The sequence below is a fragment of the Python bivittatus genome, unplaced genomic scaffold (genome assembly GCF_059951505.1).
Source record: "Python bivittatus isolate LINGU-HERP-01145 unplaced genomic scaffold, Pbiv_v1 ctg000410_np1212, whole genome shotgun sequence".
Lineage (NCBI taxonomy): Eukaryota > Metazoa > Chordata > Lepidosauria > Squamata > Pythonidae > Python > Python bivittatus.
Genome location: NW_028277067.1, coordinates 16636816 through 16644134, shown reverse-complemented (window position 1 = coordinate 16644134; position 7319 = coordinate 16636816). Strand labels below are relative to the sequence as shown.

The 7319-nt window shown below is 41.2% G+C and overlaps 1 long non-coding RNA gene across 1 annotated transcript; it reads left to right on the top strand.

The window, feature by feature from the left end:
- The first annotated feature begins 569 nt into the window (after positions 1-569).
- LOC148215486 (uncharacterized) lies at positions 570-7304 on the top strand. The gene is made up of 3 exons (XR_015796656.1): positions 570-800; positions 6045-6259; positions 7149-7304. It is a non-coding gene; the product is annotated as an uncharacterized LOC148215486 (long non-coding RNA).
- Positions 7305-7319: the final 15 nt, after the last annotated feature.

The window sequence follows — 7319 nt, the reverse complement described above, 5'->3', positions numbered from 1 at the left end:
TATGTGAAATGCCCTTGGGGTAAATTCCAAGCAAGATTGTCTATTCCTGTTAAATACCTATGCTCTGTGAACATCTACTCTGTAATCCTCTGTTTTTGTTCTTAAAAAAAACATGCTCATGATGGTTGAGAATGTATTTCAAATTTTGTTTAGTGGTGTCTTTTACCTTACTTTCCTTTTAGTACCGGGGAGGATTCTGCTTAGTTACAGTTACAAGATTCTCTTACAATTCATGCATGTCTTTCCAGATCTCCTTGCTTACTCCTTTTTCCTCATTTGCAACAATTGCCATGGGCAGAGTTCCCTCAAGACACCTTCACTGAAGGCTGAACTGATGCACAGGGAGCACCTATTGCTATTGAAAGAAAAATAGTTGCATCTGTCCGTGTGTCACACTGCAAGAAAAGAAACGTAAAGCCCCAAATGTGATTGTGAAATAAATTAAAACCGCAACCTTGTGTAATTATAGGGATGATAGGATTTAAAAATGGAGGAGAATGTTGGCTGGTACAAAGTGATGCAGAAATGATATGAAACAGATATGATTGAATACATGGAATACTGATATTGATCATAGCTATGCTGTCCTTTCTTGATTATATGATATTGCATGTTCTTCTGGAAATAACTTTGAAATAACTCTAATGCTTTTATTTTATTTTCTTTCCAGGAAATTTGTTGAGACGATCGATAAGTTCTCCCATGCTGACCAGGCAACCGTAGCCCATATTGCTAAAGATATTGTACACATCCATGAAGAAAACTGTAAGGGGGATACCCTGGAGTCTTTACTCGACAGGGTAAGATTTATTTATTTCGTATCTGCTACTTCAAACCATGAAATATATAGATATGAAAGCTCCCAGAAGAGGACTCCTTTGTCTTTGCCTGTTTGACTTATTTAAGTTCTTGGTGTTGTTTTACTGTTCTTTAAAAGCATTCAACAATGCTTTTGAAAGGATAAGGCATTCACTCATTTAAATTTATGGTAGCAGTAGTATAAAATTTACGGCAATAGGAGGAGCAGGAACAGAAGGAGGAGGAGGTAGTTGTGATACCACTTTATACTACTGAAGAGGGCAGCAGCTTCGTTGAGTGGGGTGAAGACCTAAAATGGGCAGAGTTTATTTACATTTATATCCTGCTTTTCGTCTGAGGCTCAAAGTTGTATACATAGCATTGCTTTGTCACATTTTTCCCACAAAAACAACCCTATCATTGAGAGTGACTGGAGGAAACTGAGCCAATAACCTGAAGATGGACTTGAACATGTGTCTCTCCAGCTTTAATCCTACACCTTAATAAATATGCTTGGGGCCAAATTATCTCTTTTTTGGGGTGGGAGAAGAGATTACTATTATCATTATCTTTATTATTATATTCAGATCTAGTAACACTATGTTAACTAGAAGCCACTGGGTGAGGTCATATGTAATCATGGTGTGAGCAGTCATCAGCATATTATATAGCTGTATATCTCTGCCCCTGGTGAAGTAAGCAATGCTGTTGATGTCCTGTTGGGGTTTGGGTGGGGAATCACAGGCTTCTGCTCAATCCTGGCAAAACTGAGTCGACTCAAGACTTCTGGACTCAGGACTCTGGCTCAATGAACAGGTGGTAGTTGTGGCTAGCAAGGCCTTCAGATTCTAAACCAGTTCTATCCATTCCCCCCCTTCATGGATCACTGCCTTGTTGTGGCAAAGGGGCTTGCATAACTCAGTGAAGCCATGAGCTATCCCGTGCAGGGCCACCCAAGACGGACAGGTCATGACAGAGAGTTCTGACAAAATGTGGTCCCCTGGAGAAGGAAATGGCAACCCACTCCAGTATCCTTGCCAAGAAAACCCCATGGACAATGATAAAAGGCTAAAAGATATGACGCTGGAAGTTGAGCCCCTCAGGTCGGAAGGTGTCCAATATGCTACTGGGGAAGAGTGGAGGGCAATTCCAAGTAGATCCAGAAAAAGTGAAGTGGCTGGGCCAAAGCCGAAAGGACGTTCAGCTGTGGATGTATCTGGAAGTGAAAAGAAGGTCCGATGCTGTAAAGAACAATATTGTATAGGTACCTGGAATGTAAGAGATATGAACCAAGGCAAGCTGGATGTGGTCAAACATGAGATGACAAGATTGAACATCAACATCTTGGGAATCAGCAAATTGAAATGGATGGGAATTGGTGAATTTAATTCAGGTGACCATTATATCTACTACTGTGGCCAAGAAATCCTTAGAAGAAATGGAGTTGCACTCATAGTCAATAAGAGAATGGGAAAGGCAGTAATGGGTACAACCTCAAAAACAACAGAATGATCTCAGTGTGTATCCAAGGCAAAACATTCAACATCACAGGAATCCAAGTCTATGCCCCAACCACTGATGCCGAAGAAGCTGAAGTTGACCGGCTCTATGAAGACCTACAACACCTTCTAGAACTAGCACCAAAAAAAGATGTCCTTTTCATCATAGGGGATTGGAATGCTAAAGTAGGAAGTCAAGGAGTAATCGGAATAACAGGCAAGTTTGGCTTTGGAGTACAAAATGAAGCAGGGCAAAGGCTAATAGAGTTCTGTCAAGAGAACAAGCTAGTCATAACAAACACTCTTTTCCAACAACACAAGAGACGACTGTACACATGGACATCACCAGATGGTCAATACCGAAAACAGATTGATTACATACTTTGCAGCCAAAGATGGAGAAGCTCTATACAGACAGCAAAAACAAGACCAGGAGCTGACTGTGGCTCAGATCATGAGCTTCTTGCTACAAAATTTAGGCTTAAATTGAAGAATGTAGGGAAAACCACTAGACCACTCAGGTATGACTTAGATCATATTCCTTGTGAGTACACAGTGAAGGTGATGAATAGATTTAGAGGATTAGATTTGGTAGACAGAGTGCCTGAAGAACTGTGGACGGAGGTCTGTAACATTGTACAGGAGGCAGCAACTAAAACCATCCCAAGGAAAAAGAAATGCAAGAAAGCAAAATGGCTGTCTGATGAGGTTTACAAATAGCTGTGGAAAGAAGGAATGTGAAAAGCAAGGGTGAAAGGGAAAGATATAAGCAACTGAATGCAGATTTCCAGAGAATAGCAAGGAGAGATAAGAAGGCCTTCTTAAATGAACAATGCAAAGAAATTGAGGAAAACAATAGAATGGGGAAGACTAGAGATCTCTTCAAGAAAATTGGAGATATCAAAGGAACATTTAGTGCAAAGATGGGCATGATAAAGGACAAAAAAGGCAGGGACCTAACAGAAGCAGAAGAGATTAAGAAGAGGTGGCAAGAATACACAGAAGAACTATACAAGAAAGATCTTAATGTCCCTGATGTCCATGCTGGTGTGGTCACTGACCTTGAGCCAGATATCCTAGAGGGTGAAGTCAAGTGGGCCTTAGGAAGCATTGCTAACAACAAAGCTAGTGGAGATGACAGTATTCCAGCTGAGTTATTTAAAATACTAAAAGATGATGCTCTTAAAGTGCTGCACTGAATATGCCAGCAAGTTTGGAAAACGCAACAAGTGGCCATGGGATTGGAAAAGGTCAGTTTACGTTCCGTTTCCAAAGAAGGGGAATGCCAAAGAATGCTCAAACTATCGCACAATTGCACTCATTTCACATGCTAGCAAGGTTATGCTCAAAATCCTACAATCTAGGCTTCAGCAGTACGTGACCCGAGAACTACCGGATGTACAAGCTGGGTTTTGAAGAGGCAGAGGAACTAGAGATCAAATCGCCAACATTTGCTGGATCATGGGGAAAGCACGAGAGTTCCAGAAAAACATCTACTTCTGCTTCATTGACTATGCAAAAGCCTTTGATTGTGTGGATCACAAAAAACTGTGGCAAATTCTTGAAGAGATGGGGGTCCCAGACCACCTTACCTGTCTCCTGAGAAATCTGTATGCAGGCCAAGAAGCAACAGTTAGAACCGATCACGGAACAACCGATTGGTTCAAAATAGGGAAAGGAGTACGACAAGGCTGTATACTATCACCCTGCTTATTTAACCTATATGCAGAGTACATCATGAGAAATGCCAGGCTGGAAGAATCACAAGCCAGAATTAAGATTGCAGGGAGAAACATCAACAACCTCAGAAATGCAGACGATACCAAACTAATGGCAGAAAGTGAAGAAGAACTAAAGAGCCTCTTGATGAGGGTGAAAGAGGAGAGTGCGAAAGCTGGCTTGAAACTCAAGATTAAAAAAACTAAGATCATGGCATCTGGACCCATCAATTCCTGGCGAATAGAAAGGGTAGAAATGGAAACAGTAACAGACTTCATTTATTTGGGCTCCAAGATCACCGCAGATGGAGACTGCAGCCATGAAATTAAAAGACGCTTGCTCCTTGGGAGGAAAGCTATGGCAAACCTAGATAGCATATTAAAAAGCAGAGACGTCACCTTGCCGACAAAGATCCGCATAGTCAAAGCTATGGTTTTTCCAGTAGTAATGTATGGCTGTGAGAGCTGGACCATAAAGAAGCCTGAGCACCAAAGAATTGATGCCTTTGAACTGTGGTGCTGGAGAAGACTCTTAAGAGTCCCCTGGACTGCTAGGAGGTCAAACCAGTCAATCTTAAAGGAAATCAACCCTGATTGCTCATTGGGAGGATTGATAAGGAAGCTCAAGCTCAGATACTTTGGCCACCTAATGCGAAGAGAGGACTCTTTGGAAAAGACCTTGATGCTGGGAAAGATTGAAGGCAAAAGGAGAAGAGGATGGCAGAGGATGAGATGGTTAGATAGCATCACTGAAGCAACGAGCATGAAACTGAGCTTACTGAGGGAGGCAGTGAAGGACAGGAAGTGCTGGCGTCATATGGTTCATGGGGTCACGAAGAGTCGGACACGACTTAACGACTGAACAACAACAACAACAACATCCATTCCTGGACAAGAAGGCCCTACACTTCATCACTCATGTCCTGGTCACCTGCCTGATGAATTACTGTAATTCACTGTGCATGGGGCTGTCCTTGAACAGCATTTGGGAGCTTCAACTGGCACAAAATGCAGTGCTGTGAGCAGTTATATGTGCACCTAGATCAGCATACATTAAACCTCTGGCTGTACGAGTTATATTGGTTATCAGTTTGCTTCTGGGTTCAATTCAAGGTACTGGTAATGACCTATGTAGCCCTACATGGCATGGGGCCAGGATATTTGAGGGTTTGCCTCTTCCCAATTGCATCTGTCTGTCCTATCACATCTGGCAGGAAGGGCATGTTGTGGGTCCTCTCCATGAAGGAATGTCATCTGACAGGATGCAGGAGGAGAGCCTTTTCTGCTATAGCACCTCCCTTTGGAATAGCATCCCCCCTGAGGTCAGACTGGCCTACTCTTGCTGGCCTTCTGGAAGAGCCTGAGGCTTTACCTGGGGATCCATGAACGTGGATATGGAGCCTGTAAAGTGGCTATATTACTAGTGTGCTGTCCTGAAGATTATGGTTTTGTTTTTGTTTTAAATGATTTTTCTTGTTATGTTTTTGATTATTTCGTTGGATCGTTTTTCTTTGAACTTTGACTGCCAATCAGAGTCAGATATGTGAGATGGACAGCTATGCAAACTTAGCAAACAAACAAACAAATATAAACTATATTACCACTGACTTCTCCCAACCCTCTACCTCTGTCGACCTAATTGTTCTTTCTAGCAACATCTGCACAATACCTCTCTCTTTGTTTCAGTCTCCTACAAGGAAGAAAGAGAAAGGGTGTTGATTTTTTGGATTAAGCACTTGCAAAGGAAAATAAATAAATAAATAAATAAAACATTGTGCACATATGTAAAAAAAAAAAAAGGCTTCTGTTTTTATGGCATGCTCTGAATATCTGAAATACAGGATATCTGATGTTGTTGTGTGATTACATAGACTTATTACATATTATCAAAGCAAGAACTTTTGAAGAGGTACTTGTTCACCATTATTCGTTTTCTTTGGAAAGAAGCCTAGAAAGGGTTTTGTGATACTCCACACTTCCTCCAATTACATCCTGTCTTTAAAGGACCAATCTCTCTCTCTTCTTACAGATAGAACTGACCGAATATATCTGTAAACACAAAGATACTATATCTTCTAAGCTTGATCATTGCTGTGGATTGCCTCTGGTGGAAAGACCAACATGCGTTCAATTTTTAGAAAATGATGAAAAGCCTGCTCCCCCAGACCACCCATCCAAACAAATCATAAATCAGACAGAAGTATGTCAATCTTATAGGGAACATAAAGATGAACACATGGAAAGGTATGCAAAACAGATTCCACACTCTCCTCCCTCCCATTAACTGGTGGAGCTAGACGGTGCAAAATAATGCAGGTAACATTCTCTGTTGCGCAGAATGAAATGGTCTTACCCTCTCATCAGATAGAGTGAGATAATGGGTATTCAGAGGACAGCCTTAGAAGTTCCCCCTAAGTGTCACTTCTGAACCTGAAGCAGCTCCTTCCCAAGGAAAATAAAATATTGTGCATCTCATAAACTTTCTCTCACCTCCTCAATTACCTTCTTGGAGGATTCCATTGCATTGCCAGCACTGAAACAAGATCCAGCTGCAAGTCCAGTTGGGTTTTGGAGATACAAGGGAGAAGATGTCATTATCCTTTGCTTCAGGTAGCAAAAATGTTCAGGCAGATGTGATTGGGGTTCGAGATGGAGGAAGCATAAGTAGGCTAATCTAGAGATCAATGACTGGAACTAAACAGCTAAAGAATCTCTCTAATGCAGGAGAGAAATAGGGACAGAAAAAAAAAGGAAGCAGAATAGTGGTTAGGTAGCAAAAAGATCTGGCAAACTAAACCTGGGTAGAGGAGCAACATGGATGGATTCAGAATTGATCTTGGAAAAGATTGACATTTAAGTCATCCAAAGCACTATTTCCAGTTGGTATCAGAAGAAAGAAATTAGTCATGCTAGAAAACATGATGGGAACTGAAGGACAATCAACTCTTCCTCATTTGCTCCATAATTTCAAATGGCTGACCCAGAAGGACTTCTGCAAGGCTAGAATCTTATAATCATAAGTTTACAAGATTTTTTAAAGATTACTGGAACAAAACATTTCAAGAACATGAAATACATTGTCTCCTTTCTGTTGCTATTAATGTTTACTGACCCCATTTTTCACTTCTTGTAGCTTTCTCTTTAACTTAACAAAAAGCCACCCTGAGCTTTCTAAACTGCTTGATGTGGAAATTTTCCTAAGATATAAATTCTTGTTGGCTTATTGCTGCAAACGGAATGTTCATGGACAGTGTTTCCATACAAGGGTAAGTTCCTTTGTCTCTCTGCAGGGCATTGTCTGTTG